The sequence below is a fragment of the Emys orbicularis genome, chromosome 22, assembly GCF_028017835.1.
Source record: "Emys orbicularis isolate rEmyOrb1 chromosome 22, rEmyOrb1.hap1, whole genome shotgun sequence".
Taxonomy (NCBI): domain Eukaryota; kingdom Metazoa; phylum Chordata; order Testudines; family Emydidae; genus Emys; species Emys orbicularis.
In genome coordinates this window covers 13,800,060-13,813,746 of record NC_088704.1, presented here as the reverse complement: position 1 = coordinate 13,813,746, position 13,687 = coordinate 13,800,060, and positions in this window count along the sequence as shown.

Here is a 13,687-nt window from a genome sequence, read left to right as displayed (position 1 = left end):
TACAATGCATAAATTTTATGTTTTCAGAGCAGATACTGGGGAAAATACAATCAAATGTAAGACTAGACCCTCTTCAAGGCAAATAGTCCAAGGGTTTTACCAAGATTTCAAATCATGCATGAGTGGTCAGTTTCCCACTGGCATACCCAAATGAAACACCACTGACTTCATATCTGTGTCCCTTTATGCCAGTGGTGAATTTGGCCCACAGGATTAGCCTCCAAGAGGATCATTCACACTTACTGCACTTAATTTCTTACACAGTTAAATGAGAAAGATTCTAAATATGTTAAACCTATGAAAGATCACACAGTGACTAACAGGTCCCAAAATCTGTGGCAAAGACCCCTGATTTTTGTACTACTCTTTTGGCAGATTAGAAATTCTGCAGCAGCTTAAGCTAAATTCTAAAATGAACATTGTGCAAATTAAATATGAAAAGGAATAATGCAATCCCGGAACATTATATTTTTCACTCCTCCCATAAGTTCTCAGTGAGTTGCAAGTTTCTTGATTGACAACTTGTTGCTGAACTGCATTATTGGGAAGGAAGGTGGAAGTTTTGGTAGCTGAACAGAGGAGCGATCAGGCTTTTGACAATAAATACCAGCCAAGAGAGAGTTTGGAATTGTGGTATAAACACATTCAGTAAAAATATCCAGCTAAACTATTAGCAATTAAATAGCTATCTTTAAATGTCAACATTACCAATAGGTTTCAGAGTCATCACTACACAGATAAACGGGGCAATTTATGCCTCTCTTACAGCTAGTGTTTCAGGTTATTTGCAGACTCAAGCAGACTACTGCATTGATTTTCACTGTTCACATGTGGACGTTCTTTTCATAGTCATAAAGGTTGCAATTTTTTTTTTTAATGGAAAGCTTTGATTATGGAGAATTATGCACCAAGAAGCGGATCCTGCTGCTGTAGAATTACAGAATATCTGCAGCCCTGGTTTTAGTTTTTCATTAATAAGTTACAAAACGCAAGAAGATCTGATTCCGTGCATTCTACCTGCCAACACAGCAGGCTAAGCTTCTCCCGTAAATCTAGACATTTTGTCTCTCAATTTGCTTCTCCCTTCGCTGGCTAAGACCCTCTCCAAATCAAAAAAAGAAACCCTAACCCACACAACCTGCCTAGTATCCATTATTAAAAAGGTAAACAGATGTTTATTCAAAACAACATCATTGTTTGTAAAACATATAGAAACTGTATCAGCACAGAATAGATGTCATTTATTTAGATCGCTTTAGTATGAACCATAAAGCATATCAATGAAAGGCATTCAAGCACAGCAAAACTTGTTAATGGATTTTGATAACAGCAGAAAGGCATCCACTGCATTCATTATTACTGTCGCAACATATTTCACAGTTAATACTAAGCAGATCAAGTTGAATACAATCATACTAAGCACCCCATTTTGACACATTATTTATCTAAGCATACAATTCCTCTGACACACTGTTTATGTTATATAAATGACCATTATGGCAAGAATTTGCAGGTTCACTGTAATAGAAACTATCTTGTTTTAATCAGGCCATCTATTTTCAATGTTCCTTCACCCCCTTCATGTTTTGAAGTGGGCCCACATTTTCCAGTCTTCTGTAGAATATTTTTCAGAACATGCCATTAATATTAATAAGTAGTTTCGTCACATCAAGGTAAGGCCCAAGTCAACAGAAACACTGATAGTTACCATTATACTATAGCTTGTTTTTAAAATTTACCACCATTTACCTACCCCACATTAGAATCATCATTAGATAGCCCTGCTTGTTCTTGTCATAGAGACCCTGTCCCAATCTAGTATCTTGCATTTTACTCTCATGCAAATATTAGCAAATTAATAGCGTGACCCACTACTGTGTATGCAACAAATATTTAACTAACATGCCAACATAACTTTATTCTCTTCAATTTAACCACTGATGAACCTTTTATGAACATAATTTTCTAGGAAGTAACTGGTAATACAGGCTAAACCCAGTACAAGTTTAATTAAAATACAGTACTATATATAGCTGTGTGCTTACCAATTCTTTCATGCTAAAAAAAGCGAGAGCTCCTATTATTAATGGCTTTGTTAATCTGGCAAATTGGAGGGCACAGTAATGAGCTGAAGCAGCATTCAACAGACCATTTCACACAGAAAAATTAGTTTCCACAAATTATCATTTGCGTTGGTTGAAGCATCAGACCCAATTTAAGTTAACTGAAATGTTTATACAGAGTTATGCATTCCCCTATTTAAAAGGAAATCCAGCACAAAACAGCTCACTGTTACAGGCTACCATGAGATTAGACACAAGAAAGCAATTTTCCTTCCCAAAAATGCAGAAGATGTACCACTTGGTTGTCATATATAAAATCACCAGTTTGTTTGTAAGCTAAGAACCCTAATTCACTGGATGCAAAAAAGCACCATTTACTATTTTTAAACACACCTCATATAATCATTTAAACTTTTCCAGTCTTATCATCAAAGCTGTGAACCTTATACACTAAAAAAGGATTTATCAATCGCAAGGCAGAGTAGAAGCACAAATGTTCCTTTTAACCCATGTTGGCTTTTTAAAGTTTTTTTTCTTTAGATGCTTAAGCTCTCCAAAACCCTCTAGAATGGTCATCAAATAGGAAAACTGAACAAAAAAGAGCTTTACAAAAAATCATCTACTGCCCATTCAATACTCCCTCCCCACCTATTTTTAAAACAGAAACTTAGAAATGTTTCAAAAATGCAAAGAAAACTCCAGCGAAAGGAAAAACAGTTTCCTTGTCGTGGCCATTCCATAGGCTGTAAAAGCTGTTCTAATTGAAAAATAAATACCGAAGCATTGTCGCCAATCAGTGACTGGGTTAGGCCTGCACAGTGATGACTAGACAGTTAAGGTACATGAATAAAATATTTAACAAGCCATAAAGTACAGAACCCACAGCAAACATGGCTCATTTGGACAGCAGGAATAAGGGGCTTGTAGCTACCCAGGGGCTTTTCCTCAGTGTATCCCACCTCCCATGAGCGACTAGGTCCCAATTACAGGACTATATCATGGGGAGCAGATTTAAAAATAAAAACCCGGACACACACAAATAAATTATGTATACTCCTGGACCATCTGGTCCCAACACCTCCCCGCCCCCATCAAGGAAGCCTTATCAGTGGCCAGTGACATCAGTAGTTTCTACTAGGGCTTTTAAACCTAAGGGCATATCTCCATACAAGTTGTACTGTTTTAACTATACTGGCACAACACTCTAGTGTGGATGCAGTCACATTGGAAGTGAGACACTTTATATTGGTATAGTCATTTCCATACAAAAAGTGAATAAACAAACTCATATACGGTAAAGTTTTGTCTATGTAACCACATCCACAGTGGGAGAGTGGAGGAGGTATATAGTTATTGCATTTTATTAAAAAAAAGTAACGCCGCTAACAGAAATAAATTATACTGGAACAAACACTGTGTTTAGACAAGGTCTAACTTTGAAATCAGTCTCTCCTGAATTCAACTGGGCTGCTTTGCGCCAATCAGTCATTTAAGGCCCTATGGAAAACTCAGAGTCTTTTTATTTCAGAAGAGGTGAAACTGTTTAAAACAATAAGTGTTCTAACCAAACTAGAAGGATTTTAAACTGGCCTTCAAGGAGCTAAACATGTCCCTTTTTGAACACACCTTATTTTATGGGAAAAGAGCAAGAGAAACAATATTGTAGAGATTTAGAAAAAGAAATGGATAGGTCCATCACTGGCTACTAGCCAAGATGGTCAGGGTTGAAAACCCATGCTTTGGGTGTCCCTAAGCCTCTGTCAGATGCTGGGACTGAACAACAGGAGATCGATCACTTGTTCTGTTCATTCCCTCAGAAGCATCTGGCATTGGCCACTCTCGGAAGGCAGAAGAATAGGCCCTTCTTATCTTATGTAAAAAAAAAGGGTAATAGTTCTTTCCATGAGAGAACAGAAAAGGTTCTCAGATGAGGAAAGGGAACACACATACCTCTTCTGTCAACATAACCGCCAACATAGATCCAAATCTACATGGGGGTGTTATGTCAGTCAGGGGGGAGTCTTCCCCCCACCAAATGCCGGTCTATACACCAACCTCCAAACACACCATTATATACCACAAACGTGAGTACGCTTCCCAGACAGCATTAGGGTTTCATTCTTGTTCTTGCACTTCATTCTTTAAAAAAACAAGGATAAAGGGGGACCACATAGCATATTTGACTGTGATCACATGCTTCAAACATATAACAAGGAGGATTCAGAGGAAGGAAGGGATACCCAAGGTACAAAAAAAGCCCTCAGTAGTTATGGTCACACAGCTACAGGCAAGTCTACACTAAGAGCACTTTGCCAGTATAGTGTATCAATATAGCTATACTGACATACTATACTGGCAAAGCTCTCCTAGAGTGGATGCAGCTTTTACCAGTTTAGCTTATTCCAGTCTTCCCACCCACCTGAAGACAACAAGCTACATTGGTAAAAGCTTAGCTTTGCTGGTAAAACTGAACTTTAGCTAGCACCGCTGTTCGGTCAGGGATCATACCTTGTCACACCCCTAACCAACACAGCTACAGATAAGTACTATTTTGAATAGTTCAAAAGATTTCGTGCGTCAACCTGCCTTCCCCCTCCCACCCCCAATACACCCACAAAAGTGAGCTGCCTTGCAATACACAGTACAAATGAAGATATGCCTTTCAAGATCAAGTCTGTTATCCTGCCTCTCTGGCAGCAGCCAACACCTGATGCTTCAAAGGAAGACAAGTCTCACAATGCATGGTGCAAGGTGTACAGTATATGCTATTTTGGCTGGTGTGTCACCACTGCCATCTACTGACTAGCATGTCAGCAATTGTGTGCCATAAGCCCCAATACTGCTAGAGGTACAGGAGATTCTCCTTTAGCTACAGTGATACAGACCTGGGCTCTTAAGCAGAAGGAGCCAAGTTCAACACCCATTTACAACTATGAAATCCTCATTTGCCACAGGCCATGGTAAAGCAACAACCCAAGTACATCTAGGTGAAGTAAAATACCTTTCTGTCCATGATGTGGTGATACATACCATCACAAACATCCAAAATAAACAGATTATTAAAACTATTCCAATATTGGATGGGGGAATTCTTTCATGAACATTAAAGTGATCAAATGCCCTGAAGCAAGTCTATACCTATATATTCAGCAAGGAAAGAGATAAAAGAAAACCAACCAGCAAGTAAAGAAACTTTACAAAAATATGAAAGTTACCTTGACTGGATCCTGATAAGAGATGAAGTTTTCACTGAAACTTTGAGCAAAGAAATTCTGGAATCAGAGTTTATCACCACCAGTGGAGACCAGGCAAACAGTTTCATATAAAGATGAAAAAGCAGGAACTGAAAGGAAACTTTGTGTATTTAGGCCAAAGTTAACTTTTCATAACACAATGGGTTTCTAAATCCAGATTGTCAAATCCAGCATTCTTCTTGACGGACACTCAAAAAGACATGTGGATGACTATATAGGACCCATATCTACCAAAACTTAATTCACCCCCAACAGGCCCCCCCCCCACACACACACACACTCTACAGATTAATGTCTCTCCCACTGCCAAATACTTGACCTTCCTTCCAAATCAGAGCAGACACTGTCTGCTTCTCTCCTACCAGCTAACTGTCTTAGTTGCTTCTGGCATCAGAGACCTTAAACTGCATGTGCACAAGAACAGAAGTTGATCCTGTCCCTCATACAGGAAACCAGATACTCATAAGATCTAGAAATACTAATCTAGTACCTCCAATGTGCATTTTCAAGAGCCATTTATCTTCCCTATATCACCATCACACAGTACTGTGGAAGGCATTGAGCCAGAAGTAAAACAAATGCCTCCATGCCTTTTCTTCAGAACTATAACAAATTATGTTCTATAAACTGAAGTTACAGAATTGCCATTGTATATGCACATAACTATGTGCAATTTTTTCTCCCAGTGACTTCCAAGTGCAAAACAACAGCATATGGTTATGTTTAGATATGTTCACTAAGTTGTCTATACAGATCTTCATCAAGTACCAGATGTCTATCAGTATATACATACATATTACTAATAGGCAAGGATGACTGCACCAATATCTGTCCAAACACCTGAGCAATAAAGAAAAAATTAAAACTGCAAAAAACCATGCAAGGTGCCCCACCTTATGGCAGCTTTCAAAACTATATATTCTAGATATTGTACTGTAGCTACATTAACAATGGGTCAGGCTCCCAGCTCTTTAATTCTTTTGAGGTGTTCAATTACCCGGCAACTCCCCAAGATGCCACAGCCTTTTTAGTGCCCTTTTCCCACTAAGTATTCTCTCTCAAATCTGAAATGCTTTAAACAAGACTGAACACTGCAGAAGCTTCAAAGAAGCAGGGGTCTGTTTTGATACTGGTCATTTTAAAAGAATCATTACACTGAACAGCACAGACAACACTTGAAGCCCACCTTGATGGCAGCTGTATCAAAGGTCTAAATTCATGGGCAATCATAAGTCACTATATAGCAGGCATAACAACAGCATGTAGTGCTCTGCAAGTACTTTCAAGCTTTAACATTTCTAGCCTCCACAGTCTTTTGAAATCCAAGACTTTTTTTTGAGGTTATAAGAGAGACAGTCCACATTATGGATGACTGGCAGCCAATGTGTTATTTCTGAAAGAAGTGTAAACAGCTGCAGAACTTAAGAACAGTAGGTACAGGGGTGTGAAGAAGCAGATGAGAGCAAGCAATCTCTTAAAGGGATGTGGAAGAGATGCCACATGGACCTTTACAGGAAACAATATTGTTCTGAAAACTGAAAATCTCTGGGCAAAGTGCTCCAATTATGATACACAGAAAAAATGCTCAAAAGGATAAGGTATTGAGCATCCCAACTTGGGTACTGTTCTTACAGCTGTCTCCCCTTCCCTGTGCCCTCAATCCCATCAATAGAAAACCTACCCAGATTTGGTGAGTGTAATCCAACATATTTTTCCAGTGCTGGAGGTTTTTACGAAATACAGCAGTTCTTTATCCCTGAAGTCGATATTTATGGATAAATATCCTAAATACAGAAGATATATATAGCATATATGTTGCCTGAGAAGACATGAGCACCTATTCATTCATGACTATGAAGATACAGTAGAAATCCCAAAGTGTACAGAGATTGCCACAAAAAAGGGCAAAAAAAACCACACACACCACAGAAACACACCAGGAGAAAACTGAAGGCTTCCAAGAATAGCAACAGAAAAACCAAGGACCAGTACCTCCTACGGCTGGCTTTACATCAGTTGTGATACAATCAAAGGAATAGTAAGGAATGTAAACTATTGCTGGGCTTAATGTAGTCACTCTCCTGGATATCATTTTCATGTTATGCTTCCTCAGTTACAAATAATTTGTTGTGTTATATTTGAGGTTAAAGTTTTGTGCAGATTTCTCAAGAGGCTAGTTGAGTTTAAATGGATTATAGCTGATGTTGACTGTATGCAGTAAAAGAGAAGGGCACATGTGTTGACTTATCAGCTGTCTTTACAGGATTCCTATTACTTCCCTCCCAGGGTTTTGTTTGTTCCAACTGTAAGGAACTTGATGTATGAAGGATAAGCAGTTAAAAGATTAAACAAGCAATTAAATATCTGAGTACCTATTGTAAAATTACATTCAAGAGATATACGTACACTTACACACACATAATGTTGACTGAGCTCTTCAAGAAAGACTAATGTTCACAACAATATGCCACACCATACTATATCAAGGAAAACGAAAACAGAGAGATTCAGTCGACTTTGGATCAACCCTAGGTGTCCACTGCAAGAGAACTCATGTTTGTACAAGTGGATTAAAGTGGGCAGCGGGGGATGCAAGAAGAGTTGTGACCCAACAGGAACGATAACTTTTAGGGAACTTGTCAGAGAGGTTTCTTCGTTTTCTAGGAGCCTAAGCATTCCAAAATAAGACAGGCAGAATAAAAGCACAACCAAAATATAACAGAATTCAATCCTACCCACAGTGAGAGAGGGGAAAAGAGACCATAGGAAAAAGGTAAATGATAGGGACTGCACTCTGAGGCTTGTATGGGGTTTGAACAAAAAAAAAAATTCAGCAGTCACCAAGGGATAAGGCTCAAACAGGTCACCAGAAATGGAGTCCTCTGCAGGTAAGAGGGAAGCCCTGCATTCAAGTTGCTAAGTTTTAAGCCTGGTAGCATTCTGTGCACTCATGCTGTGAAGAACCTGTTGACCTGGACTCCAGTACCGTTCTCCCTCTACCTCAAAGAGCGGAATGAACAGAAAATTGAATTAAAAAGCACAGAAAAGACATTTAAATGAAAACTACAAATCAAAGCAACACGAAACTTTACAGCAAAGAAGAGAAAATATCAGACAGGAAAAGGAACAGTAACAAAAAAAGATACGTCAAAGAGGCTAAAGAAAAGACACTTTAATTTAAATGAAAGGGATGAGTACAACAAATACCTGTGAAAAACAAATCCCAATGTAACAGGGAAAAAATGGTTGCTAAGAAATAGGGGGGGAAATTAAAATAAATTAAAATTTAATAAACAAGGAAAGAGGAGGGACTGAATCATGTTTGGGATTGGTAACTGGCTACAAAACATTCATTTCTAAGACTGGGATTTTTAAAGGAACCTAAAGGATTTAAGGAACCACTTCCTATTATCTTTTAATGGTATTTAAGTGCATAACTCCTATGCTCCTTTGGAAAACTCAGCCTAAACTGCAGAGTCTTATCTGGGCTAGATCAACGGTGATCATGATTGTACCATTTGATGACTGGCAGCCCATGTGAATGCAAGTTGGGAGTCTCCATTTGAAGGTTATATGGACACATCACAGATGCCTGTCTGTGAGTCCTGGTCTACACTAGAAAATGGAGTTGGCTTAACTACTTTTCTCAGGGGTGTGAAAACTCCACACCCTGAATGGCATAGTTAAGCCAACCTAATCCCCAGTGTAGACAACACTAGGTTGACCTAGCTACCCCTTCTTGGGGAGGTAGATTACCTACGTCGACGGGAAAACCTCTCCCATCCGCATAGGTAACGTTCACACCGAAGTGCTGCAGCGGTGCTGCTGTAGCATTTTTAGTGGGGACCATGCAACAGAAACCCAACCTCCATTCACACAAGGAACCATCTTCAATGGATTTCAAATAGAATTAAGAAACAGTGTTTAAATTTACAGACAGGCACAGAGTGCGCTTCCTGCATGCCAAGTATATGCCTCTTCTACCCAAGCCTCACCTCCAGAACCCTGTAAGATTGCAAGCTTCTTCCCATTCCCACTGGACTACACAGTGCATTAAGGAATCATACTTAAAAGTCTTAAATTCAGTTCCTACTAAACCAGTTTCTAACACGGTCTGGCCAGAAAGCAAGAACAAGAACAAACTGTCTAAAAAAACAAGCAAACAAATTCCACATGCCTTTTCAAAGATCACTAATTATGTACAACTGCATTTCTCTCTACATAGGAACGGCCATACTGGGTGAGACCAGAGATCCATCTAGCCCAGTATCCTGTCTTCCATCAGTCGCCTATGACAGGTGCTTCAGAAGGAATGAACAGAACAGGTAATCATCAAGTGATCCATCCCCTGTCGCCCATTCCCAGCTTCTGGCAAACAGAGGCTAGGGAGACCATCCCTGCCCATCCAGGCTAATAATCCTAATCTTATTGAGGAAAATGGAAAGGAGCATAAACTCTGGCAAATGAAGTGTAAAAATATATTATATAATTATATAAAATATATTACAATCTAACTTGGAATCCGCATTCAACATTTACATCTTCAAATAAACAAGGCTGAAGGGCAAAAACCTGATCCCATTAACGTTAATATGACCAGGATTTGGCATAAAAAAAAAGGATTTGTTTGAAATATTAATTTTGTGACTAAAGAAAACAAAGTAAGGAATCTGCATGGTAGCCATTTTCCACAGAACAATTTTAATCACAGAAAGTGTAGTATATAATGAAAGGAAGTCAAAATGTATAAATATGTCCAGCTGGGAGCCCAGCTGACAGATTCTGCTACTGCAAAGCCAACAGGCACATATTTGAAATTAAACAGAAGCAGACAAACCAGAAATTAAAAGGTTAAAGTAATTCACGAAAAGGTTACAGGCAAACTCAACAGGAAAGCAAACTTAGTTAAAAAAATTCTCAAAAAGTCATAGAAGAGGTACTAGAAGTTCAGAAATAAAATTTAGGAGACTTCTGCAAATATATTTATAGAAGTGGAGAAAGATACAAGTTCCTGGGACGGTATTTCCTCCACACGCAATTGAAAAACAAGATTATTGCCATTCTACACAATTCAAAGATCCAGGTGCTTTCCAGAACTGCCATTTTGAAAGGGTTGTATACAGTGCTAACTACTTATGCTAAACTATCTGCTCAATCCTCTATTTAGCGGTGCCTTTCCCAGACCTGAGGAAGAGCTTTGTGTAGCTCGAAAGCGTCTCTCTCGTATCAACAGAAATTGGTTCAATAAAAGATATTACCTCACCCACTTTGTCTCTCTAATTTCCAAAGGGGTCACATCTAGTCTGGTATAACCACATAACACTGTACTAGCTTTTTATGTCGTAAGGTCTAAAACAATGAATTACTTACGCGACCTCCGAAAAACATGGCAAAAAACTGTGTCATCAAGATTACAGTTCAAAATCAACTGGGGGGGGGAGGGGAGAAGAGAACGACACTAGTCTTGCTAGATAAAGACATGGCATTTATTATTATTATTAATAAAGATGCCTCATTCTTGGACAGCAGCAGACACCACAAGTCTCATGCAACTGATGACTTTTCAAGCATGTGACATCCTAAAATTATGTATTCTAGTGCATTTTTTGTTAATCTAGACAAGCCAGTGGACTTTCAAAGAAGGTAAAATGAATTAAGAATAAGGTGAAGCTTTTTATGTGGTAATGCCCCTCACTTAATGAGGCTGTGGTGGGTATTCACCACAAAAGTGTGTGAATAACGCTACACTAAATTCTGCAGTTCACTTTTAAAATGATATCACAAATGAGATATATGCCATCTTGACAGAAAGGGGAGGATAGCTGCAATAAGGTGTATAAATATAAAACAAAAGGGGCATGAACTCAAGCTAAGAAAAAGGTTACTAGAGGGAGCATAGGTGGAATTTAATTGGAAAGAGATTAGTTAACATTTGGAGAAAAAACTGCCAAGGAGCAGAAGGAATAATTAGTATGTATGAAGAAAAGTTGACAATTAAAAGGTAAAAAATATGATTGAGTACAAAAGCTAGCTGAAGAGGGGAAAGATCTCCTTTCATCCTAAAGTTTTCTGTACTCCAAATCATGTAATACCATTTTGAAGTTAAAGAGGGTGTCCCCCTACAGCTTTATTTGTTTGATGTGGAATTCTATACCACGGCCCTAAAGCAAACATGCTGTGGGGCTCACATACCAAGTCTTCTTTATGAATTAGAAGCAAATCTGCAGACTCTTTCATGCTCAGCCACCATGAATTTTTACTGGGAGTAATTCCTTGGAGAAATACAGCCCTTAAAGCACCTTAAATCTCTGAAGCACTGTCACTTTCCTCCTTCAGAGTTTTTTTCATATTAACATGCATGAATGGATAAAAACGCCTATATCAGGGGAAAGGGGGACAAGACATTCTGGCATCAGTACCATGTATCCTGGACCCTGTGGCTCCCAGTGTTACCAGGCTGAATCACAGATGTACAAAAAAAAAATCCTTAAACACTCATATAAATATTTTATATCTTTAATATTCTGAACAATAATGAACAAGCCTCTGCCTCACCAACTCACCCTCGCTTTAATAGTGATTAGTACCAGCCCTATTTTAAAGATGTGGATACTGGGGAACAGATTTGCTGTGCCTTGCCCAAGTTTAGAAAGCAAGACAGTGAAAGAGTAGGACTCTATACTCAAATCCTGGCTCCCAGTACTGTATTCAGTCCACTGAGCCATGCTGCTTTGACCCTGATGCAACAACGCATTTAAGTACTACACAATGGGACTACCCATATGCTTGAAGTTAAGGACATCCATAAGTGCTTTACTAGACTATATGCCCTGTCTAGGTTGGTATATTTCTTATCGCCCCACCGTTGCACGACCACAGGACCAGCTCTGCTAATGGTAGCCATAGTGGAAGCACTAATGCTGTCAACAGACAGCACCCTTTCATCAGAGAGAGACACTAGGGTAGATGGACTCTCACTGTTTTAACCACCATGTTGTCTAACGCAGTAACTCGGAGCAGGTCTAGACAACACGGTGGTTAAAACATTAAGAGTCTGTCTACTCTAGCGCTCCCACAAGTAAAAGTGTAAAGATGGAATGTTTTTGGTTGGGTATTTTTTGTTTGTTTTTTAAAGATACTAGCTCAGACAAACCTATAGAATGTGTTGACCTATATCCTTCATTTATGGTTTCAAACAAGGCAGAGATATACAGATGTATGTGAGTTCTGACTGTAATGGGGAAGGGAGATTCTGATTCTGCGACCAGGGCATACAAGTAAAAGGCTCTCGTGAAGCCCCAGTTAACTCAATGGGGCAGCAGTTCACCAACACAAGTCTGATTGTAGGCTTAATATTTAATGTCTGCATAAGCAAGATATATTTATCACTTTGGATGGCAAGACTACATGGTGCTTTGGGATCAAATTTAAAATTAAGACATTTAATCGACATTCAACTTATCTAAACAATTTAACCTTGATTCTTACCACCTTATACGTAAACCAAGTTTGATACAGACAAAGGAAAATAACGCCTTGAAGACAGGCCAAACTATTTGAGAGAGCAATGTCAATTAAAAAAATTTAATCATTTCTGTCCGAAGTCTTTTGCTTACTATTTTTACAGGGAACACTTAGCAGCAATATACAAGTAAGTAACAAGAGGTAGAACTTTTCAGTTTGTTTACTTTCTGCACTTGACAGCACTTTGTATATAGTCAGTTTCATGGTTCCCACAGTATAGTCAGTCAGGCCCTGAACCTAAAATGAGACCCTCATGCCCACATGAATGCCACCTGACATCAAATTGGGGGTCCATACAACTGGATCTAACTGCAGGATCAGAGCCTTAGGCCATGTCTACATTACAAAGTTAAGTCGACTTCATGTAAGTCGACATCAAGCCACTGATGTAAGCAAGTCGATCTTGTGTGTCCACACTACGCTCATTGTGTAGGAGTGCATCCTCACTAGCAGGGCTTGCATCAACACATGGAGCACTGCACTGTGGGTAGCTATTCCACAGCACACATAGCCTAGTGGAATTTTGGGTTGGGCTTGCAATGCCTTATGGGACCAAAACATTGGGAACATGGCGTTAGCCTCCCACGATGCAGTTACCTCCCTCCCTGAAATCAACAGCAAACAAACCAAGCCTTTTTCGCAAGCCTGGGTTGCCCACACGGATACCATAGCACGACAAGCATGGACCCCACTCAGCTGTACACTCTTGTGGTGAGCATTACAAACACCTCACGCCTTATCCTGCAGTATTAACACAGCTGATACAGGAGCCACCGCCCGGAACAGTGTGATGCCACACAAGCAGCTCTGCTGGAAGACATATAGCTGAGCAATTCGCAGTTGCTG